The sequence below is a fragment of the Hyperolius riggenbachi genome, chromosome 3 (genome assembly GCF_040937935.1).
Source record: "Hyperolius riggenbachi isolate aHypRig1 chromosome 3, aHypRig1.pri, whole genome shotgun sequence".
Lineage (NCBI taxonomy): Eukaryota > Metazoa > Chordata > Amphibia > Anura > Hyperoliidae > Hyperolius > Hyperolius riggenbachi.
In genome coordinates this window covers 267,578,231-267,604,457 of record NC_090648.1, presented here as the reverse complement: position 1 = coordinate 267,604,457, position 26,227 = coordinate 267,578,231, and positions in this window count along the sequence as shown.

Here is a 26,227-nt window from a genome sequence, read left to right as displayed (position 1 = left end):
CACCACGCATAACTCAGTCACACGCACGATTGCAGGACTTCACCAGGGCCGCCCCTACTCTCTGGAACTCTCTCCCACCAGCCGTCAGACTCGCCCCCACCTTTAATTCCTTCAAACAAGCTCTCAAGACTCACCTCTTCACGCTCGCATACCCCCCTACACCAGCACCATAATATGTTCTGTTAGACCCCCTCTCAAAAGACGCACCTATTGTCTCCACCCCACCCCTTAGATTGTAAGCCTCCGGCAGGGCCCTCCTCCCTAACGTATCCAGCTTGATTATGCAATCTTACTCGCAACCACCCCTCTTGTAGACTCGAACAGTCTCTATTTTGACCTATGACACTGTATTGTTATCAAATCATTTGCATGATCTTGTTTTGTTGTGAGTTTCCGTATGTTCTACCTGTATGTTAACCCATTTATCTATTGTGCAGCGCTGCGTAAGATGTTGGCGCTTTATAAATACAATAAATAATAATAATAATAATAATAATAGAGAGGACTGAGGTATAATGAGGAAGAAAATACAGAGAGGACTGAGGTATAATGGTGAAGAAGATACAGAAATGACTGAGGTATAATGAGGAATAAGCTAGAGAGGACTGAGGTATAATGGTGAAGAAGATACAGAGAGGACTGAGGTATAATGAGGAATAAGCTACAGAGAGGACTGAGGTAGAAGATACAGAGAGGACTGAGGTGTAATGATGAAGAAGATGGAGAGGACTGAGGTACAATGGTGAAGAAGATACAGAGAGCACTGAGGTATAATGGTGAAGTAGATACAGAAAGTACTGAGGTATAATGAGGAATAAGATACAGAGAGGACTGAGGTAGACGATACAGAGAGGTCTGAGGTATAATGGTGACGAAGATACAGAGAGGACTGAGGTATAATGAGGAAGAAGATACAGATAGGACTGAGGATAATGACGAAGAAGATACAGAGAGGACTGAGGTATAATGATGAAGAAGATGGAGAGGACTGAGGTATGAGGAAGAAGATATAGAGAGGACTGAGGTATAGTGAGAAAGAAGATGACTAATTAGGAAGGAAGCTTAGAGAGGACTGAGGCAGCAGTATACCTACAAAAAGGGAAGGTCCTGGTGTTACCATGGCAGGGGGGACACCCAGGCAGAAGTGATGGAGGATTTGCGTAGCCCCCTGGTTGCATAGCTTCACCCCCAACAGGAAGTGGGGGAATGTAAATAATCAGCACCGGATGTTAAATGCCCTAGGTGTGCCACTGGACTGAGGTATAATTGGGAAGAAGATAAGTAGAAGACTGAGGTATAATTAGAAAGGAGGCTCAAAGAGGACTGCAGTGTAATTGGGAAGAAGATACAGAGAAGATGGAGGTATAATGACATGAGGTACAGAGAGTAATGATGAGACATAATGAGGAAGGAGGCACAGAAAGCACTGAGACATGATACAGAGGAAGATGAATTATAATGCGACTTGAGGCACTAAATGTACATACACACCCCATACATGCAAATTGGCAGATTGAAGTTGCCTAATCATATAGTTTCATGTTGCTCCAGCCTGCATTCAGCTGTTACTGGAGCAGGATATTTTCTGTTCTGCACACTCATGCGCCTTTTCTTATAGATTCCTTTGTACTCTAATGACATGGCACTGACAAAACAGAAGCCATAATTACCTATAGAGTAATGCACACTTATTTATATTGCGCAGTATTATCACAAAATAAGAAAGATGCCATTTGCTTCCAAGAAAGCAACGTATTTGTATTGCCAAAATTATCCCCTTCTTTTAATGAAGAGCTGATGAGTCATGATTGCAATTCAGCCACTTACCACTAATTTCTTCTATAAATACATCATGTAATGACTGGGGACACGGATTGTAAAAGCACTATTTTGGGCACAAAAGCTTGACATAGCAGAGAGGTTAATGTCATTGATAATATGCACTCTTATTTAGGCTTTTGTGCCAGGGCAAATTGTACTCATGATTAAATCTGGAAACCTGAAGCCAGATAAAAATTACCTAGCAGTCAGATAGCATGGCATGCATTCTGTTTAAAATGCAAAACAGTGACTTTGATCCGTCGTATATTACAGCTGAGTGATAACATTATTCATTTTCTTTGGCATTTCATGACAACTTGCAGTGATGAAAATAGCTGCTCATTTGGTCTGTTGAAATGCACACACACACTGTGGTTTTATGCCATGTATTTTATGTGGCCTATAAGCATGACAATGGTTGTTTTATATTGTTCAGTGAAAAAACATAATATGGCTGATCACTTTGGCTTTGAGCTGGGCTGGCTGTGGGGGATGGGAGATGAGCGTCATCTGGTCTGATCACAAAAGACAGCACTGTGAATAAATGGTAAAAATAAATATATAAATATCTGGCCATTCGTTTTTTTGTCTATTGTCAAGACAATACTGAATATATAACAGCCATGTACAATGATTATGCCACATTTTCCAAACGTTTTGGACTCCCTAGATGGCTAATATGGGCCGTTTCCAATCGCTTGTGTATCTCAAAATCCAAGGACACGAAGTGTATAACAGAATTGCATGGGGACTTTAAGCTCATTGCGATTTGATTGCAACACAATATTTCCAGATTACAAAAACATGCTACATTTTTTTAAGTGTTTATATAGTAAGCAAGTGTGAGAGCTCAGGAAAATATGCGATTTTCTTGCGATCCAGCAGTATACATTTTTTCTCCCCCACCTCTGTTGGAAACCTTATAATCACTCTGTGCTGACCATCCGAATGCCCAAATCGTTTTGCACAGGTTTATTTATTTATCTTATTTATTGTATTTATAAAGTGCCAACTTATTATGCAGCGCTGTACACTAGTTTAGGTTGCAGAGAATATTTAGGGGTGACATACAGCAATATGACAATACAGGGAAACAAGAAAAACCAGATCACGCAGCACAGTATGAGTACAAGGTAATGCTTAGTCACTGGATGGGAGAATTGAGATTAGGCAAGTTGAGTTCAGTCAAATGCATAGCATGGGTGCACAGTAATGGAGGTTCACTATCAGGCAGGACACAAAAGGAAGAAGACCCTGCCAGAAGGCTTACAATCTAGAGGGAGAGGTAGGGACATGAAAGGTAGGGGACCAGAGTTCAGCTGCGAGTTTAGAGCACTTGTGAGGAGTGGTAGGCCAGAGTGAAAAGGCGAGTTTTGAGGGCCTTCTTGAAGATGTTGAAGGAGGTGTCTGCCCTAATGGGTGGAGGTAGGAAGTTCCATAGTGATGGAGCAGCTCTTGAGAAGTCCTGGAGGCGTGCATGGGACTGGGTGATGCGGGGGGCGGTCAGGCGAAGTTCATTGGAGGAGCGGAGTGAGCGGCTAGGTGTGTACCTCTGAGTGAGATCGGTAATGTAGATTGGGCAGATTTTGTGGACAGATTTGTAAGTCAGACACAGTATCTTGAATCTGATTCTGCACTGCATAGGAAGCCAGTGGAGGGATTCACAGAGTGGAGCCGCCGTGGTGGAGCAATGGAAGGAGTGGATAATTCTGGCTGCCGCATTCATGATTGACTGCAGTGGGGAAATTTGGGTCATAGGGAGACCAGACAGAAGGGCATTGCGGTAGTCAAGATGGGAAATTATGAGGGCATGGATGAGGTGTTTGGTGGTGGCAGAGGTTAGGAAAGGGCGGATCTTGCAGCTGTTACGGAGATGGAAGTTGCAGGACTTTGTGAGGTTTTGGATGTGGGGCATGAAGGAGAGTGCAGAGTCCAGGGTGACACCCAGACAACGGGCTTAAGAGGTAGGGCGAATGGTAGTGTGGTTAACAGTGACATGCACATCTGGGAGATTTAGGCATGGCCGGGGTAGGAAGATCATAAATACCATTTTGTCTGGATTTAGTTTCAGGAACCTAGCGGACATCCGGGAGGAGATGGCAAGAGGCAGGAGGAGGTTGAAGAAATTGCAATCGTATCCCACCAGGCAATTGGAATTTTCAGTGTGAAATAGCCCTCCTTTAGTCGTGTTATACAGTACATCGGTCTAGGTGTATTTGAAAATGACGGTTTGTGAGCTTTGGGTGCAGTGCCGGTTTAGATACAGGAAAGTGTGAATAGGCTTGATATAGAAAAGTGAAGCGGGTACAAAGGGTGCCCTGTTAAATATGGTGCAGCTATAGGTGGCAATTTTAAAAGCCATGACTAGCTACTATAAACAGTATTTTGGGTGCGATTTAACGGGGACCTAAACTGAGGATATTGATTTTTCCTTTTAAAATACCAGTAGCCTGGCAGTCTTGCTGATCCTCTGCCTCTTATACTTTTAGCCACAGCCCCTGAACAAGCATGCAGATCAGGTGCTCTGACTGAAGCCAGACTGGATTAGCTGCATGCATGTTTCAGGTGTGTGATTGAGCCGCTACTGCAGCTAAAGAGATCAGTAGAAGAGTCAGGCAACTGGTATTGTTTAAAAGGAAACATCCATATCCCTCTCAGTTTAGGTTCCTTTTAAATAACGAGTGTTAGCCGCTTATGGTGGCTATTTACTGGGGGCGTGGGGGTGTGTAAGTGTAGGGTTAGGTCATAGTAAAATATCGGTAAAGTTCACCAATATCACAATGATACAGTAGAACAATTTTAACGATATTCTACTAGTGGCTATCTCCCGCACCCTTTTTACCAGGTGCCTGTTTTACTGTACGCTAGAAAACAGTGACGTTTAACAATCTACTAACCTTTACATATATTCAGCTTACAGGGAATGTTTGCTACACAATGCAAAAATTATAGTTTCTTTTAGTTTATTTTTCACAAATCTTTATAGGAAAAATTTTAAAAAAGATAGTGTTTGCATCCTTACGAAATTTGTGCATAACAGACCTAAGTCTCTGAAGCTCTTTCACTAGACTAGGTGTACAGGCATCAGCCTTTCAGCTGTGGGTCATAAGCTGTTTGCCTTGGACAATAACTTTAGTCTAGGAGCTAAGCAATATCATGGGTGTCTACTATTTGTTTCATCTATACAAGGAAAAACAAGCTGCTCTGTACTTTTCATAGTGATTGCCACTTTAAAATACAGCATTTAGTGGCACGTTTGTGGCAATTGCCACATTTATAAAGGGTTGAATAGAAGAGTTGCCTCAAAACCCTCACCCAATTTTTTGTTTGTATAATCTGGAATATTTTATCTCAGGAAGTAGTCATGGAAAACTCTATATCTGTATTTAAAGAGGGCGTGGATGCTTTCCTTGCCTTGAAGGGCATCCACGGCTACGATTACTAGGAAATTCCCGGGAGAGTTGATCCAGGTATTTATCTGACTGCCATCTGGAGTTGGGAAGGAATTTTTCTTTTTTTAAGGTTAACTGGCCCAGGCCTTGTAAGGTTTTTTTGCATTCCCTTGGATCAACTGGGATATGTGTGGGTTCAGGGTGGTGTCATTGTTACTAAACCAAATATTGTTAATGCATCCATATTAGTGCAACCACAGTGCCACATTGACTATTGCACAATCTAGTCTAAAGTGTTGTGGGTACACTCCTTTTAGATATAGATGAACTTCTAAAATGGCATGGAGGGGGCCAGTTAGTCTTTTCCTGGGAACACAGCAGACTCTGTCCACCTGTTCCCTAAGTTTCACTAAAAGGAGAGTATGAAGAAGGCAGGTGATTCTATCCAGAGAAAAATCTCCCAGTCTACTGGCTGCTCTATACTTTGTTAAAGCAAATCTGTAGTAAAAAGTCACATACTCTCCTATGGAGAGGGAAGGCTCTGGATCCTAGAGAGCCTTCCCGGTTCTTTCACAGTGTTCTAGTTCTAGCGCTGTCATTTTTTTTCTTGGCTTTAGTATTACTTTAACAGATCTCGGAGTCATGTGACTAATTTTTCCAATGGGAATTTCTCTAAAAACAGCTGCATCAAATATGAAAAAAAGTGTGATCAATGGCATAATCTGCTACTCTCCTTGCAATGACAAATTTAGGAGGGTGAGCTGGGGCTTTAACAGTTTAAAATACAGTGCAGAACTCAAATATAAATAGAATATCTAGTATATTTTAGAGATGAGGCATACATTTCTGCATTTACTTATTTTTTTGTTTTGCCAGTATGTTTTTAACGCTTTGGGAAATGACTGAAGACTTACTCTACAAAACAGAATGCCTTGCTTGATTATATGTAGTCTTTAATGTCAATTAGGACATATTTAACAGTCTAATGATAACTGCTGTTCAATCAAACGTCCTAATGCATATTACACAACCCAGCAGTGAAACTGCAATTAAAATGACTCAGCTGGAGATAATTCTATTAAAGCATGGTATATAAGCTATACTGTGCTGTGCAGACCACTGAAATACAGCAACATTAGCTGTACGTATTCTTAGTTTCTTTTGTAAATATAATTAGAGTAAGTATTGATTTTTAAAAGTCAAAGATGTACAACAGTATACAAATTTAGCTGATACAATTTTAAATGGAGCAAGGGCTGATTGGGACTAGCGATGGACAATGAGATGCTAATAATTCTGAGTTTATTCTGAGTTTATTATTATTATTTAGTATTTATATAGAGCTGACATATTACGCAGCGCTTTACAGAGTATGTATTGTCTTGTCACTAACTGTCCCGAGGGGATCACAATCTAATCCCTACTATAGTCATATGTCTATGTATGTATTGTGTAGTGTATGTATCATTGTCTAGGACCAATTTAGGGGGAAGCCAATTAACTTATCTGTATGTTTTTAGCATAAGACCTTATAAAAAAAGTCTTATGCTAATATTCTGCAAATATATGCAGCAGGGACTAGACCATTTAAGTGCACCGCCATTTTTAGTCTGTATGACTGCACTAAATTAGCATACGGTTTGCATGACCTCAACATTATTAACATCTTACTTACCATCCCTAGTTGGGCAGAATGAGTACCTACTCATGTTTCCAACTAGGGGTGGAAGAAGAAAAAGTCATATTCTGCAGAGAGTTAAATTGTATGCTCCATGCTCTTAGATGGGAATGGAGATTCACTATTCAAACATAAAGATATGAATGCCAAAAACTGGTATATCCATATTTTAAAAAATACTTCTATGCTGTACGGTGTTGCATCCACAAACACTGTAAGGTAATTCAATGAATCACTGGCAGTGGTGCAGCTCTTGCCAGCTGTGTAGATACACTTACAGTACATGGGAATGTATTTTAAACATTAATTATTCATGTGAACAAATCCAACATTTCTGGTGTGGTTTTCCCAGATGGTATTTGCTCACTTTATGTGAAAAAAAGATTTAGTATGAACGATGAACCTACTGGAGTACCTTCATGCTTGGATTGTGTTGCAGGCTCTACGCATGTTATTTTCCTTCGTTAAAAGTCAGTAAATATGTTGAAAAAGAAAAAGACCTGAGCCAAGGTTATTTTTAAGGCCGTGAAACTGTATGGTAAGAATAACTGACAAAACCATTTACAGTTAGATGTCAGAAAGTGATTTTCGTTGACTTAAGGTTTACATTCTTCTCACTCATCCAGGAAGATTCAACAAAAAAATTGTAATGACAGGACAGGATGAGACACATGCAGAGAACACAACATATAATAATACATTGGCCATGGAAATTGATGCAGAAAATAATGCAGCTAAATCAGAACCTTAGAGAGTCCTGACAAGGAGAGGTGAAAAACACGATGAGGCTCCACTGAACATAGCTTTGAAAGCCTCTACTGATACGTCTGAGGGATGCATGAGAGAACAGATAGACTGCAGCAGAGGATGATCAGTACTGTTAAAAGTTAAGATTACATCATATAGAAAAACCAAAGAAATTGTACCATTTTTTTTTTCATCTGTATCAAAGTCACTGGCCACTTTGGGAGTCAACTGAGTGTGAAGGGTGGAAAACGCCATAACTGGGGACACGGGCGGCTCTTGGATTTTTTTTATGGAGGGTGCTATGAAGGTGCTGGACTCGGGGCAGGGGTAGCTGCTGCGGTAAAAAATGGGCATGTCATATATTGGAATGTGGGCGTGGTAATAACGGGTCATGAGCAGGGCCAAATGTTGCTGACTCATCAGAAGTGTAAATCACACGTAAGCCTGTGCTTGCCTACAAAATTGGCCAGAGTTTCCCACACGAAAAGACATGTCATTTAGCATATCTTATATTTCAACACTATAATGTCTTTGTTTATATCATGCTGTAACAATGATGAGCACCCACAGTACTCAAGATAATTGTCCTCCATAATGCAGGTAGAATATATATAGGCTGGCTATGCCCCCCCCCCCCATACTGAAAGTAGAAGAACCCCGCAAACAATGCAGATAGTTTACTATCAGTATAGACAAAGAGTAAAGCTACATACACACGTACAATTTTGTTTGACCAATAACTGACCAATTATCCCATCTCCATGTAGTATAAGGGCCCAAAGATTTTCAATATTATGTACAGAACTTGTATACTACATAAATGTGGTAAAATTGCCCAATCAAAATTGGATGTGTGTACCAGGCTTTACAGTTAATACTGCACATAATGGAGGTAGCAGGGATCATCACATGATGAATAACACAGAAAAATCCCTCTATGCTGAATCAATAAAATAAAACTTAACGTTTAATAGTTTGTACCGTTAAAAGCAATAAGGCTGAAAATATCTTACTAGACTTACAAATATTGCTGGAACTAATCTGTCAGAAAATAAAGAGATCGCTATGTTGCCATCCCAAGTCCTTCAGCAATATAGATATAAAGTTAAATTACACAACCCCCACCATACAACCCGACATGTTTCACTTCTAGATGAAGCTTTTTCAAGGGAAAATGCTAAAAAGTGTTCACAGTGATAAGGTGCACAAGTAACATTCTTTTAAAAACAAGTATAGAGATATAGCCTGTCGGCTCACAACATGATAGCAGCCATTTTTTTTTTTTTTTTTCTTTTTTTTTTTTTTTTTTTTTTTTTTTTTTTTTTTTTGGCTGCTATCATGTTGTGAGCCGACAGGCTATATCTCTATACTTGTTTTTAAAAGAATGTTACTTGTGCACCTTATCACTGTGAACACTTTTTAGCATTTTCCCTTGAAAAAGCTTCATCTAGAAGTGAAACATGTCGGGTTGTATGGTGGGGGTTGTGTAATTTAACTTTATATCTATATTGCTGAAGGACTTGGGATGGCAACATAGCGATCTCTTTATTTTCTGACAGATTAGTTCCAGCAATATTTGTAAGTCTAGTAAGATATTTTCAGCCTTATTGCTTTTAACGGTACAAACTATTAAACGTTAAGTTTTATTTTATTGATTCAGCATAGAGGGATTTTTCTGTGTTATTTATCTAATCTCAGGTTCTGTTTTACGATCATCACATGATGATCAGCTTTCAAATGAAAAAAATGTGTTTGAAGTGGATAATGGGTTAAAGTGGAGAAATGGAGGGGATGCCAGTGTAACTAAGGGGCTTGTCAGTATCTGGGCACCATAATGGAAATTGAAATAATGAATCTAAATTAATACATTTTGGGTCCCTTGAGGTGCCCTTTAAGCAGAAATGCAGTCTGGTCATTTTAACACTTTAACTAGAGCACCATGCTGTTATAGTATGTGATGAATGCAGTTCTGCACTGTTCTGTAAAAAAACAACAAAAAAAACATCCCTGTAGATCAGGCTTTCTCAACCAGGGTTTCCTGGAACCCCAGGGTTCCTTGAGTACTCTGCAGGGGTTCTTTCCCCATCGTGGTGGAAGTATATAGAGCACACTATAATAGGTGGTACTGTAACAAGAAGCACTAATTTGGGGGGTCAGGAGACAGTATAATAAGTGGCAGTGTAATAGGAGGTAGTGAAATAAACAGCTACACATACTTTTAAAGACCATGCCTCCTGCAAAATAACTGCAGGGGTTCCTTGAGATCAAAACATTGTTTGCAGGGGTTCCTTGGGAGCAAAAAGTTATTTGCAGGGTTCCTCCAGGGTAGAAAGGTTGAGAAAGGCTGCTGTAGATGATGTGTCACTGCATATTAAATATGAACATACAGTATCTTTCTCAAACAAAATAAAATTCTCAGTTGCAACATGTGATTTTCTGTCTTTTTACTGTTATTTAGTGATGTATAATTTTTAAATGAATTTTTTTTTCGTTTTTTGGGGAAATGGGGTTGTAACTACATTGCAGAAGATATACCATTAACCACTTCACCACTGAGGGGTTTTACCCCTTGAACACCAGAGCAATTTTCACCTTTCAGCGCTCCTTCCATTCATTCGTCTATAACTTTATTATTACTTATCGCAATGAAATGAACTATATCTTGTTTTTTTGGCCACCAATGAGGCTTTCTTTAGGTGGGACATTATGCCAAAAATTATTTTTTTCTAAATGTGTTTTAATGGGAAAATAGGATAAAATGTGGGAAAAAATTATTATTTTTCAGTTTTCGGCCATTATAGTTTTTAAATAATGCATGCTACTGTAATTAAAACCCATGAAATGTATTTTACCATTTGTCCCGGTTATAAAACCGTTTAAGTTATGTCCCTATCACAATGTTTGGCGCCAATATTTTATTTGGAAATAAAGGTGCATTTTTTTCAGTTTTGCATCCATCCCTAACTACAAGCCCGTAGTTTATAAAGTAACAGTGTTATACCCTCTTGACATAAATATTTAAAAAGTTCAGTACCTAAGGTAACTATTTATGTTTTTTTTTAATTGTATTTTTTTATTTGTTTACAAAACAAAAAAAATTGGGGAGTGTGGGAGGTAATGAGTTAATGTATTGTGTAAAACTAATGTATTTGTATATGTAAAATGCTTTAGGGTGTAGTTTTACTATTTGGCCACAAGATGGCCACAGTGAGTTTGTGTTCATGCGACCTGTAAGCGTCCGGAAGGACGCTTACAGGAAGCACTACGAGGCTGGGAAAATCACAATGATCACGCTGTTTCTCATAGAAGCAGCAGATCATTGCGGGGGCTTAGATCAACGAACGGGAATGAATTTTCCTGTTCATTGATCTCCGAGCGAGCGGGCGGCGGCGTGCACGATCGGCGGGAGCTCGCGCACGAGCGGCGGGAGCGCGGACAGCGGCGGGAGGTACGGATTTTTCCGTCCCTTGGTTTTTTAGGGGGGGAAAAAGGGACGGAGAAATTCATACTGCGGGGGGGTAAAGTGGTTAATGGTGTATGGATATCCATTTAGAAAATATAAACCAAACACAGGCAAATGGAATACAAAACAAACACTACAAAAACATACAAATGTACTTTTCCAATCCCCAGAAACCCCTAAAGATCGATTAGCATAAGTCTACACAGTGGAAACAGAAACTAAATCTCATGGATGCACACGAAAGTCTGTTGATCTTTCAGGCCGGTTTGGGACTTTTCTACAGTGATGAAAATAAGTATGTCTGACCTTCTAAAGTACTTGGGACTATGTACAGCAACTGAAGCTAGAAGGTTAAGACAGTTGTATTAAGATGCAACACTCATCTTACAAAGGCTGGCAAGGATCAACAAACACTCTTGTGCGCTGCTAAACTCTGGGGAAATGATGATTATGACAATGGCAGTTCAGCAATGTGTGAACAAGCTAAATCAGGTATGGAGATAAAAGAATAAATGTCCTTGGACAATATGTACAGGGATAAAAGGAACATTGCTAGGTTCATTGGACATAAAGAAAACAAATGTGCTTCTGATCCATTTTCTTAAAACCAACAATCACAGTGAATACAAAGGACTTCAAGTTATTAGTTGAACTGTGGGATGCATTCCTCTGCTGATAATGCTTCTAACAATACTGTGGCATTAGGAAAGAAGTTAGTTGAATGTGCTTTTTAAGGCGTGGGAAATGCTGATATTACAGTGAAAAACATGGCTGGGGTTATCTCATTTTTATAGAGAACTTAGCTATTGAAAAAGAACTATGTTCTCGACTACACTAAGTACAGTAATTATATTGTGAAGGAACTATTCATTTTTATAAAATGTAATTTAATATGTAAGAATATTTTTAATGGGCTTAAAGGACTACTCACTTTATATGTAATTTTATTGGTTCAGACAAATAGTTTATGTATGTGAAAGCCATGAAATGAGAATTTGTTTGGTGGGTTCATTCTCTTGATGTATTGGGAAAGACCAATGCTGACAGACCCGCTGCTTCTGGTCAGTAAATGCTCAGATCATCCTTGTGTGGCTGCGCTCTGCTATAGTAAATAGATTAGCACAAACCATTAATCAGTGTTATTTCTCCTACGTCTGGTTTGGTTGTGTGAAGGGTCTTCCATGCAAAGCCCTGCTTGGGAGGCAGAACCTGTCAGCTGTAAAAAAAAAAAAAAAAAAAAATTGTTAATGCAGAATTATTATTGATTTATAAAGCGCCAACATATTCCGTGTTTATTTTTATTAACATATTCCCTGTTTATTTTGTATTATTATCATTTTAAATTTCATATGTAATGTTACTCAACTTTGTTGAGATTGAAGATCCTTTCTTTGAATGAGCCCTCAGATTTGGGAAAGGAAGGGGCGACTTGAATATGAACAGAACAGAATTAGAGCTAGTGGAGGAAGTTTTTTTTTTCCAGTCTATGCAAAGCAAAGTTCAACAGCCAGAATCAAAACCGCATGGAAAGTCCAGCACATCTTAAGAACATCGGGCTCTATTCACAAAACTTCTCATAAATGACTTATTTATCACCTAAGTGATAAAAATGACATTTACATGCAAAATAATCACTCAAAGTAAGTTGTTCCTGATTAACTTCATTTCAATATTACTTTTCTTACCTTAACCACTTAAGGACCACAGGTTTGCCCACACTTTTCTGCCCACCAACAGAGCTTTCTGTAGTGGGCTCTGATCACTGCTGCAGCCTGATTGGCTGCCTATGAGAGGGGATTCCGATCATAGCCTCTCAAGGGGACAACCAAGTGACATGGCTGTCCCCAGTACAGTGCTGCATTAGATCCCAGCACTGTACAAACAAAAGAAACAATAAAACAGAGGAAATCCGGTGGAAAAACTTTGTGAATCAAGCCCATTGTGCTACAAAAGGGGTAAAATCTGTACAGCAGTGTAGAGGTGCTATTTTATAAAGCTTAGAAGGCATCATGGGAAGGGTGCAAAACCTTCAGTGTACAGCTGTATAGGGTCTCCCAATGCTAGACAACGCAGTATCTTTAAGGCTTAATTCTCAGAATCTAATCATTAGAAGTATATATTTCCTGAATATATCTTCATTTCTACACACCAGAAACATTTCAATAACTGTTTGTAAAAGAAAAAAAGCTCTGAAAGAGATGCAGATATTTAGGATTTTAGCCAGGGGCAGCTTGCAGTTGACTAGAGGCAAGAACCATACTTTTAAAACATCAGGGTATCACTATTACCCAACCCAATCTTTGCAGTGTGTCTTTTTTTATCACGAATAGCAGTGTTGGCAAAATAAACACTTGTGACTATCTCATGTATGAGGAGGCAGATTGCTCTGCATCACAAAGCCCAGTGGGAAAAGTATCTTAATATCACCAGTCAGCAGGAAAAGGTTCTCACCCCTCCATCATTGCTTATTATTCATCTTCTTTCACATCTCCCTAGTATTAGAAACTTCAGCTTCATGATTAGCAGCCTTAGTGGTATCTCACATCTGAGAGGGAAATCATTATTGGGCCAAGTTCAGGAGGATGACGCAGAGATTAGAAAGTGCTTCATTGTCCACTCTGTTTTATCCAGAAGCCACCTTCATAAAGTACAGTGGCGTAGCTAAGAAGCTGTGGGCCCCGGTGCAAGGTTTACATTGGGGCCCCCAAGTACTCTGTACATAGCAATTGATATGGCGCACCAAAACTTGACAAGGAAAGCCACAGTGTCAGAGGTGGAAGAAGGGGATGGGGACAGTTTGTTAATGATTACTACTGTTCAAAGCATCTATAGAAGTGAATATTGTCAGCACAGGACCAATAAAGAGCTAATACTGTGGTTGAGGCTGCCCCCCCCCCCCCCCTGGGGCCCGTCTGGCCCAAGAACCCTGATACAGTTGCAACCTCTGCACCCCTATTGCTACGCCACTGATGAGGTAGGTGTCAGAACTCTTTGTAGCTGGCCTCCTTTATTTCACCCATTTTTGCTGTCCATGCACACATGCAGAATACATTTATGTCAGCAGCAAGGTCCACAAACATGGGCAGGGCTGCCCATGGACTTCCTTCCCTGCACACCGGGTGAATTTTCTGACCGCTTGGAAGGATGCAGAAGGATGCTTGGACAAAATAGTACCACCAAGAATCAAGCATCCTTATAATATCCCACCCACCCCTCCTCATTGTCATTATTCTCTCTGTCCACACCACAACCAGCATTGGAACTCACCAAAGCCTTAGAGGCTATGAAACATCACAGAGGGAACACCGCAGTGCCATATTGTAATTTTACGGAAACATTTGCTCTCATATAAGCTCAATTTTTCAGCACAAAATATGTGCTGAAAAGTTACCTTCTTGGCTGGCTAACAGTATATGCGAGTCAGTGGAGCTGAACAGATGGAGGAGTAGGGGGCGTGGCCTGGCGCTGCTGGAAGATGGCTGCTTGATCCCTTCTCTCCCGCTCCACGGCCGCTAAAGCTTGTGATTCAGCCACACCAGCGGACACCTAAGAGATATGCCGGGCACCCGCAGCCAGCAGAGGACACCGGCTACCGTCAGAGGCAACCAAAGCAAAACGGGGAAGACTTTACCGGATATATTCCGCTCTCAAAAGGAATCCGTGCAGGCCTCAAAGATGGCGTCTGAAAAGAACCGAGAAGGTCAGTCGCATTCCTCCCCTGACTCCTCACCCACGGATATCACCAAACCATCGGGTAGACAGCAGAGATCCCCTACGCTGGCTGACCTGCAGCTCTTCGCGGAGGACATAAAGACCTCTATGCTATCCGCAGTCTCGGAAGTCCGAGCAGACGTTGCGGCACTAGGCACAAGGCTACAAACTCTGGAAGAAGCCAACACCCAAACAGCCGCACAGATCAAAAAGATATCTAAAACGTCTGATAAACATTCTTCCAGACTAATCGACCATACCAGATACCTTGAAGACCTGGATAACCGAGGCCGGAGATGCAATATCAGGGTGAAGGGCCTTCCGGAATCAGTGGCTGCGGACAAGATTGGTGACGCACTTTCGGCCATATTCAACAACCTCCTGGAAAGGCCTACGGATTCCGAAATCCTTTTTGTACGCGCACACAGAGCCCTCCGTCAGAGAGGTAACGAAGGCGAGAAAGCACGCGACATTATATGTTGCTTGGAATCCTTCCAACTCAAGGAAAGCATCATGCGGGCAGCGAGAACGCAGGACCAGATCTTGTTTAACGAGACCCCTGTCCAGCTATACCAAGACCTATCAGCTATCACCCTAGCCAAGAGAAGGATTCTCAAACCACTTCTGCAAGCAATTAAGAAGAAGGGCCTGATGTATAAATGGCGGTTCCCCTTCTCTCTATCTGTAACGAACGCCGGGAAGACACACACCCTGCGTACGACAGCTGAGCTGGAGGACTTCTGCAATGAGCTCGACATTCCAGTGATCGATCTCCCGGACTGGGATGGGGATATAGTTTTCCAGCGTCCTAATCCACAAGCTCACGGAGCCCTGCAGCGTCTCCCCCCTAACACCCAGAAAGCACCTTATAGATCCAGAAGCAGGGACTCGGAGAACGGCTCAGAAGCAACCCGATCCCGCAGGGAATCTGGCTCCTCGGCGGAAGATGGCTAGCGAGCATTCATAGCTCTGCTCTACCCTGCTCTTTTCAGGATGCCAGTCGTCTAAGATCTATTATCAGCCCCATGGTCGGGTAACTATATGACTCTGTCTAACTTTCCCTGTTATAGCGCAATCTTAGTTCTATTTTTGCCTCTGAACGTTATGCTGTGTTTTGACTGTTCTTTTTAAACGTTCACCTAGTGGGTTATGAAAATCCCGATTAACATTTAGACCGTGTGATCTCCCCTACCTATGCTAGGACTTTCCTCTCCGTGGCTTGGGAAGCCCAGCTCCCCCAGCAGGAAGCTAAGGCTACCTTGCACGCAGCCTGTACGCATTGACTCTACCTCAGATGTGCTCCATAGCGTTTTTTGAAGTGTTCTGCCCCCACACCTGTACTTGATGTTTTGCCTTCTCCTTTCTCCCTCCCCGCACCCCTTGCTCCTCTTCCTGCTGACCTGGCGGGAGAGTCGGGCCTGGACTATGTGAAACCTTCTGTATGTATATTAGTCCCTATAACCACCTCTGTTCAATGCATCTTACATGTGGATTTACTGTACCGGGGATATTTGTGTGTTGGTGGGGGGGAGACCTGGGAGGCAGGTGTCGCTAAGAGGTGAGCCCTAGATATTCCAGTAAATGTCTGATCTTAACATGCTTCGCGCTCCATCTACTCTCCCTGCCGTGAGAGGTAACCGGGCTGATCACAGTTATGTAATGTTATTGAGGGTAAACAACTTGACTCTTATTTATTCTGTATTAGGTGAATAGTTTGGCACTCGCCCTGGCGGTGGTCTCGCTCCCCTGGGTTTCCGCCCCTCCCCCGCCCTGGTCTTTGTGTACAATTTCTTCTTATTGACCTTTGCTCCATCTGACCTCGGGGTGGGGGGGGTGGGGGCCCTGGGGAGGGTATCTACCCATGATCCATGTCCTAGGTCCGCTGTTCTTAATCTTGTTTTCCAGTAATGCGGCCCGAGTGGTTTACGACCACATAGATCCAGCTCCTTACACACAGACAAGTCTGCAACTAGCAGTGCTGTTCTGTTGTCATAGTCCAGTGGAGCCAGCCATATTCCCCACCCAGTGTGTTTCTATACACTGACACTACCTACCCCACTTAGGAAGTGGGTGCGGCCCCCCAGGTCGCATCTACGTGGAAACTTTACCTACAAGCGAAAGTTTGTGACTTCACACTAACACATATGTTGGTCCTTCGCAGGGGGGACATCTGTGTCTGGTCTCTGCTCCTCTTCCTTTCTTACTCTATTCAACTCTCTTTTCCGCTCCCATATTCTTCTCTGGCGCCCACCTTTAGAGGGAAAGAATTGTGTGCTACTGGGGCGACATACTCACCCCAACAAGAAGCTGGAATAATGATTCCAGTCCAAGCTAAATGGAAACTGATGTCTTTCAATGTAAACGGTCTCAATTCGCCCGAAAAAAGATCCGTAGTATTTGACTTCTTCCAGCGCGAAAAAGTGCAGATAGCGTATCTGCAAGAGACCCACTTGCGAACCAATCACATCCCTAAGAGATTTAACTCTCGATTTCCGCTAGCCTTTCACTCGACATCTCCAACTACCAAAACTAAGGGAGTCTCTATATTCATACGTCATGACATACCATTTACATTGGAAGACTCAGTCCAAGACCCAGATGGCCGCTACTTATTTATCAAAGGGAAAATCGCTAACAGAACGGTTACCATGGCAAACGTGTACGCACCCAACAAGCATCAACCGTCCTTTCTTACTTCTACCTTAACTAAACTAGCTTCCTTTACTAGCGGTATATTGCTACTGGGTGGTGATTTCAATGTGCCCCTTAACCCCCTCCAAGACTGTTCCAATGGCTCAACTACTCTCGCATATGCTGCCTTGCGCCGCATCAAACACCAGTTACAGAACTTATCCCTAATGGACCCATGGAGGATATCCCACCCACAAGAGAGAGACTATACTTTTTTCTCCTCTATTCACAATAAATACTCGCGGATAGACTATTTCTTTGTACCACAAAGAGACTTGTCCCTGGTAGTCAGCACTGAAATAGGCTCTAGAGCGATTTCAGATCACTCCCCGGTCTTTCTCACTATTACCATCCCTGACTCCTCCAACAAAACATGGAATTGGAGATTGAATCCTAATCTCCTTGCAGACGTTAGCAGAAGACACAGTACATCTGAGGCTTTAGATGAATACTTCCTATTAAACTCTGACCACATAACATCCAAACTTACAACTTGGGAGGCACATAAAGCGGTAATCCGGGGTCATTTTATTAGGATGGGATCCAGGCTTAAAAAAGAAAGGGAGGAAATGACTCGGAAGTTGGAAATAAACTGTCTGGAGCGAATTCACAAACAGTCCTTAGCACTCTCTCATCTAGAGGAGCTCAACAGAGCAAGGGGTGCACTGGATAAAATTCTTTATTCTGATGCTAGACGGAAACTAATGTCTATCAAAAATATTTTCTATGAACATGGAAACAAAAGTGGCAAATATCTTGCTCGTGCTTTGAGAGAGAAAACACTCCACAATAATGTAACTTGTATTACCAACAAAAACCACCTTCAGGTTTTTAAACCGGAGGAAATTGCAGAAGAATTTAAAAAATACTACGCTTCGTTATATAATTTGCGAACCCAAAGTTCATCAGAGGAACAGCAAACTCGTAGATCTTCTGCAATTTCTAGCTTTCTCTCTCAGCACGCGACCAACTTAGCCTTGGATCAATCGGAAAAAGAGGACATGGAATCACCCCTCACTGAGGATGAGTTCCGTAATGCAGTGCACTCCTTGAAACCAGGCAAGGCTCCAGGCCCGGATGGGCTTACGAGCCAATATTACAAAACCTTTACTGGTATTCTTGCCCCGGCGTTTGTTTCTGCCTTCAACTCGGTCCAGTCCAACACCACTCCCTCCATCCAGCTGTTAGAGGCCCACGTAGTAGTGATTCCCAAGCCAGAAAAGGACCCCCAACATTGCTCAAGCTACAGGCCAATCTCCCTTCTGAATCTGGACGCCAAAATTTTGGCTAAAATACTAGCCAATCGCCTAGCCCCGTTCATCTCCAGGTACATCAACCCAGACCAAGCAGGCTTTGTCCCAGGCCGTGAGGCAAAGGACAACGTCATGAGGACAATAAACATTATGTCATATGTCAAACAAAAGGGTATTAGAGCCTTCTTGCTCTCAACTGATGCCGAAAAGGCCTTTGACAGGGTCGCTTGGGACTATACCCGAGCAGTCCTGTCAGGCCTAGGAATTGGGGAATCCATGTGTAAACTAATTGGGTTGCTCTATACTAACCCCTCGGCTAAAGTTAGAGTAAACGGTGTCCTATCAGACTCCTTCTGCATAACAAATGGGACTAGACAGGGCTGCCCCCTTTCCCCTCTAATATACATACTCACCTTGGAACCGTTTTTGAATGCTGTGCGTGCAGATCCTGACATTCATGGCATTCCTGTAGGCCCCTCAAATCATCTTGTTGCGGCATTTGCAGATGACCTATTCTTTTTTCTACAAAACCCGGTCATATCAATCCCCAATCTAATGCGCAAATTTAAGGAATTTGGCCAATTGTCTAACTTAAAAATTAATTTTCAGAAGTCCCAAGCGCTCAATATTTCCCTCGACGTACAAACAATACTCACCTGCAAGACTAGCTTCCCATTTCAATGGACCCCAAACCAACTCAAATATCTAGGAATCAACATTACATCCGACCTGAAAAACCTATTTATGACTAATTTTAATAAACTAGTTGGTACGCTAAAAACAGACCTGACCCGCTGGGGTAAACATACCCATCTCTCTTGGTTTGGAAGAATGTCTTCCATCAAAATGAATCTCCTACCCCGATTCTTATATGTAAGCCAGTGTATTCCAATCAATCTTCCCCCTACCTTCCTAAGGAATCTACAAGGGGATATTAACAAATACATATGGGGCAACAAACCCCCCCGCATTAAGAGATCTATACTATCAATCCCAAAAGATCTAGGTGGGGTAGGTCTCCCAGATCTCCAGAAATACCATATAGCGTCCCAATTGTGCAGGGTGATTGAGTGGGCCGTGGGAGATAACCCTAAACCGTGGGTTTCCATTGAACAGGAAATAGCTGGATTTCACTCGTCAGCTTTAGGCTGGGTTGATACACCACGCAGCACACAGTTAGCCTGGCAAAACCCACTCATGGAAGCTACCGTGAAATGCCTGAGAAGGCACACCCTCTCTCTAGGTCTCACTAAAATACCGGGCCCGCTTACCCCTTTAAAAGACAACCCAGCCTTTAAACCAGCAGCGGACATACCATTCCTGATTTCATGGGACCCTCACCAACCCCCTAGAGTAAGGGACTTCCTAACCGCAGGAAGAGTCAAAAGCCACCAAGAAATGGCTGGGATAAGGAATCAGATACCCCTCTCCAACTGGCAATACTTTCAGATTCGTCATTTCCTTGAATCCATATTAAAAACTGGAGCGTGGCCCAAAGCCTTAACACCTCTCGAAAACTTAATTCTAAACCCTGCCCCGCATAGACATTTAATTTCCGCTATATACCAGATTCTTGTAGCATCTACACTTCCTGTCAAAATCAGATATCAGGAGGTATGGGAGAGAGACCTTGGACAAGCTATTGACAATGACCAGTGGATGAAAATTCTCACCCTAAACCATAAAGGTTCGCTAAACGTAAACACTCAAGAACTAGGTTTCAAACTGATAACTCGCTGGTACAAAACACCTCAAATATTGCACAAAATATTTCCCTCTCTGCCAGATTCTTGCTGGAGATGCGGCGCGAGTGGAGGTGATATCCTTCATATATTCTGGTCCTGCCCCAAAATCATACCCTTCTGGGTGGAAGCCCACCGACTGATGGAATTAATCTCATGGGGAAAAATCCCCTTTAATCCAGCTACTATGCTCCTCCATAGCACTTTTGAACCCATCAAGTCATACAAAAAATCAATAGCTATCCACCTGATCAATGCCGCAAGGGCAATGATCCCTCTTCACTGGAAGTCTCCTAAAATTCCGACAATTAAATCTTGGATTAGAAGGATTGAATTTATCGAACAGATGGAACACCTAATCCATCTATCGCATGAGCGACACGAGCAATATACCCTAACATGGTCGGTGTGGACGGAATTCCAGTGCTCGGATAAATATAAACAAATTATGGGGTCCATTGTGAATTGAAATATCCACAGACCTACACACTTTCCCTCTCACTTCCCTATCCTCTTCTCTAACCGGCCGGATCGTCGGATCCTAATCCGATGCTAATTTTCAATATAACCTCCCTCCCCCCAGTGAGGGACCAACCTCAGGATAACACCCAAAGTCACAAATATCTAGATTTATAGAGTGTTTACTAACTTCAGCTATTTCCTATGATTTCTCGTTTTGAATCCTTGTGTAAGGTGATTATATATACCCCTACAACTCTGTTCATGTGATATCTATGCCAAGTTTATGTATGTGATGCAGATTTTTCTAACTTGCATTTACCTGTTAAATGTTGATACGTTTTCAATAAAACTTCAATTGAAAAAAAAAAAACAGATGGAGGAGTAGGTTCTGTTAGAGAGGAGAGGAGGAGCTTAAGGATCCTGCACTAGTGATCCTGCTCTTGCCAGCTGGCTCCCTGCTGTGTCCAATTCTGTGTCCAATTCCCCCCCCCCCCATCATCTGCAACATTGTGTGCCGAATGCGCTGCCCAAGACTACCTGTGCCCCTGGTTTGTGGAGCAAAGCGTGCAAGCAACGTGTCTGCGGTGCAGTGGTCAGGGATTCTTCCTGTGTGGCAATCGCTGTGTCTCATATTTATGATGCCATATAGTGGTGTCTTGAGACACAGCTGTATCATCCTTGGGGCACATCAGGCTATGGAGAGGGTGCTGATTTGTACTAGGGGCACATCTGGCTACTGTAGAGTCAGCTATACTGGGGAGGGGGCTTATATATATATGAGTCAATCACTTTTCTCTGGTTTCTGGGAGAAAAGTAGGTACCTCGGCTTATACGCGGGTCAGCTTACATGCAAGTATATACATTAATTCCCCCCACCACACCTACTAAAAAGCTATGCTAAATAGAATGTAGCCTTTTTAAAACCAATCAGGTACCAAAGGAAGATGCTTGTTTTCAGGTCTCACATGTAATCTTCTCAGTAAATTTCCTAGACAGGAGAACCAAAGGCGCTGTTTACTGTTCAGCGTCCTACTGATCACAACTATTCCGCTCAGTTTCAGAAGCATATTCCCCATGGAATGCAGTTTTTGCAGTCAGATCTTATGATATACACAATTCAGATGACCACAACAGTCTGTTTCTTTGCTATTTATAATTAAATTATCTGCATTTCATATTGCCTATTTAAAGGAACTGAAGCAGCAGCCACAGCATGTTGTTTGAATGTCAACGGTACCGTGGATCCTTTTTGTCTTTCACAAGCAGAAGCTGGAGGTTAGTGGTAGGCACACAATCAACATAGTTATATGGCAGCAGCCAGCTGGTAGGAAGTGGAACTGTGAACTCAGTTAGTGTGAATATTTATAGAGACTTCAACATGTAAACAATGGCCTTTGACAGCTTCCGGCATTATATTAAGATGACCGTATTAATTAATGTAGCCTAACTGATCAGAGACTTGACAACTGAATTGAGAATATCCAAACGGCAATCTGTATCTGTATAAGCGGTGCACAACATCCATGAGATATTGCCTCCTGCCACATGCCATTAACCTCCCTGGCGGTAAGCCCGAGCTGAGCTCGGGCTATGCCGCGCAGGGGGAGATCTCAGCCCCTGGTGGGGCGATTTGTGTGCTGTAAATTGCTGTGCGCGCAGCCAGCACTTTGCTAGCCGCGCGCACAGCTTGATCACCGCCGCTCTGCGGCGATCGGCCGCACGCAGCGGCTGAAGAGGGCCCCCCCCGCCAGAGCCCTGCGCTGCCCGGATCAATGAGTTCCGGGCAGCGCTATGGGCTGGATCGGGTGTGCCTGACGTCAGGACGTCGGCTGACGTCCATGACGTCATCCCGATCATCGCCATGGCGACAGGAGAAGCCAAACAGGGGAACGCGTTATATACGCGTTCCCCTATTTGCTATAGATGCCGGCGACGATCGCACTAGAGGGCCACATGCGCCCTCTAGTGGTGTTTCATGTAGCTACCACTCTGGTAGCTTTACATGAAACAAAAAAAAAATTAAAAAAAAAAGTATTTTTTCAATTAGGAAAAAAAAAATTAACCGCCAGGGAGGTAAATGTAAACATGTTTGTAAAGCAATCCAAAAACACAGCACATGTATGCCACGTGTAATGCTGGGGGGGGTCATACTTTCTGACCAGCCAGCACAACAAGGCTTAGAGCTGAATTATGGAAGAGGCTACACAGGCTGCCCAGAGCAACTGCAGCTCTTGGCTTATGATAAGATGCAATGGCAGCGCAGTGCGATGTTGCGCTGCTCTTGCGATAGCAAACATTCAGACAGATACAAGCCAGACTGGAATGAGGTAGCCAATAGCAACCACAGCAATGGCTACCTGCAAGGACAGGACTAGGAGGACAGAGGCTGACAGAATGAATGCTTGCTAAACTAATCACTATCTCAGTGACAGCAAGCATTCACAAAGACAGGGGTAAGGTAACCAATAGCAACCACAGCAATAGCTACCTTGCAAGGACAGGACAGAATAGTCAGGAAATAGCAGAATAAAAGGCAGGCAAATGTAATACATAGACAAATATAGAATAGATATGATTTCCTAGCGTATTACAATTTACAACTATCAATGAAACTACAAACGATTGACTAACATAAGTATATATCGGCGATGAACCGATATATATAAAATAAGCAAGGAACACTGACAACTATCAATGAAACTACAAACGATTGACTAACATAAGTATATATCGGCGATGAACCGATATATATAAAATAAGCAAGGAACACTGGCTAGGATCAGGAGCAATACAGCGAACAAGACTAGGCAATACAGAATCTCTATACTAGATGGATAGATGTTCCCGTGGGAAATATATAACGTAGCTCCACAGGAATAACTGAACTAAGACAAGGAATATATTTTGCAATAACAAGGGACCCAGTAACAGCTTAGACAGAGCTGAGACTATGACGGGCGGAGCACGCTTGCAGGAAGCAACCCTTTATACTGAGGTCATCCAATGAGAGCAGACATGCAAATTTCCACACAGGTGAATGGTAATCTGTCACAAGCTGACAGCCAGAAAAAGCAGACAACACTATGCAACCTGCCTGAAAGTAACTGCAACTCAGCAGCAACAGACAATGTTTGAATTCATAACAGCATCCCAAGCTGCCATGAACTGCATAGCGGTTGCAAATGGAATCAACACTCAATGTGAGTGCAACCCCTATGCAAGCGAATGCATGTAAAGAAATCAGAACTGCTTGGCTGCAGTACAACTGCAGTCAGCAGTACATGCTACAGAGGTGATCATGACACCATGTCAGGTCAACCACCTGGCATCCAGCAATCCAAAAACACAGCACATATATGCCACGTCAGCTCAACCACCTGGCATCCACATTCACATTTTCACAAAGGCAGTATCTTTGATAGTTGTCAGCTTTCTGATATGAGCTTGTGGACCTACCTATCATGTTTATTGTTAAAACATTCCATATAAATACAACTGATATACTTTTATACAGAATAGCCTTGTATTACTTTGTGTTAGAAACTGTTTTCTAAAACTTTAACAGCATCTTCAAATACTTTTTGCATAAATATAGTTTAATGGAAGCGGATCCAACAGACTAATCTATTTAGTAGTTTTACACTCGGAAAGCAAAGTACTATTCGATTTACAGCTACTCCATTGATTTTGCAACAGCAGAATATGTACATAGTGCTTTTATTGACAACATTAAATCAATTTCCGGAGAACAGAGATCCTTCCATTGTGGTAAAAGCACAGGCTAATTTACTGTCAATTCAGTGGCATTTAGCTAGGTACATTAGTCAGCTGTTGCATCCTTTAAATACTGAAGGTACCATAATAAACAGAAGAATGCTTGATTCACTAAAGTGTTACCGCGTGGAGTTAGAGATAGGTATGTTAGCAATGAAAGGATAGAGTACTAAAGCTAAACTGTTGACCCCAATTTTAAATTAGCTTTGTGTGGGACATTTGGGAGCTTTCCATGGCTGATATCTGCTTTTTAAAAGACCACCTTTGGTTTCCTGAGATAAATAAAAATAGTACTTCAAAGAAAAGTAAAAATGTGACTCATGTGGGAGTCGTTTAGGCACTTTTCTCTATCCTTCGAATGGATTAAATGCGTTCTGCGTGGTGTGAGTGCCCTGCTGTAAGCATGCAATTCCTTTTACAGAAGGAACAGCCAGAGACTACATGATTGGACCTTTAAATATGTTTGTAAATGAATGGGCATGAAATTGTAACATTTATTCCTTAAAGCAAACCAGTAAGGAGAAAATGTTAGATACCTACCTAAATAGTACAAGACCTTAGGATGACTTGAAGAACAAGCGACACTCATGCTAACCTAGAAATAAAAAACACATATATAAGTAGATAAATACTACTTCTACTTACATAACAGATGTATTTTGCTATCCATGTAATGATTCCTGTGAATTTTATAAAGGAAAAGCAGAAAATCATATTCTAGGCAGTGGCCACCTTGCCAAGCCAATGCTGACATCATGTCCTCTCTGACTCTTGTTTTCCCTCCTCCCTGCTTTTGCTCATTGTGTATTTATTAGCTGCCCTCCTCCCAGAGTCTTCAGACACTCCCACTGAGGTGTATACTAACAACTGCACTGTCTTTTTTTTATTTACACATCCAATCACTGAGTCACCTCAGCCTTGCTTGTAAACACAAGTAATCAGAGGGTGTTTCTGATAAGCAGCTAGGCAGGGAAATGCATGGAAGAGGGGGAATATATTATAGATAAAAAGAACTCCCAGCATTCAACTCTTTAGCATTGTTTGGCACTAGGGCCAGTGCTCCTAAAGTCGCCGATATACAGCAGTTTCGATCACTGTGATCGAATCTGCTGTGAAATTTTTGCGCAAATGCTGACCGAACGATCGATTTCCATCTGAAATAGATCGTTCCCGTCGATCTGTCCGGGCGGAAGGTTTCACTCGATCGCCGGTGGGTCGGGAGTGCGGCGATAGTGGTGTTTGAATGTTCAACGACCGACGCTAGCGGCAATACATTACCTGTTCCGTCGGTGCGTGATCCCGCTGTCCCCGCTGTCCCTTCTCCGCGCTGGGCTACGTCTGGCTTCACTAACTTCCTGTTCCGACAAGAAGTTTAAACAGTAGGGCGCCCTCTACTGTTTAAACTTCCCCCAACAGGAAGTAAAGTGAAGCTGGAGCCCAGAGCGGAGAAGAGACAGCGGAGACCGATGGACTTGTGCCGGCCGGATCAGGTA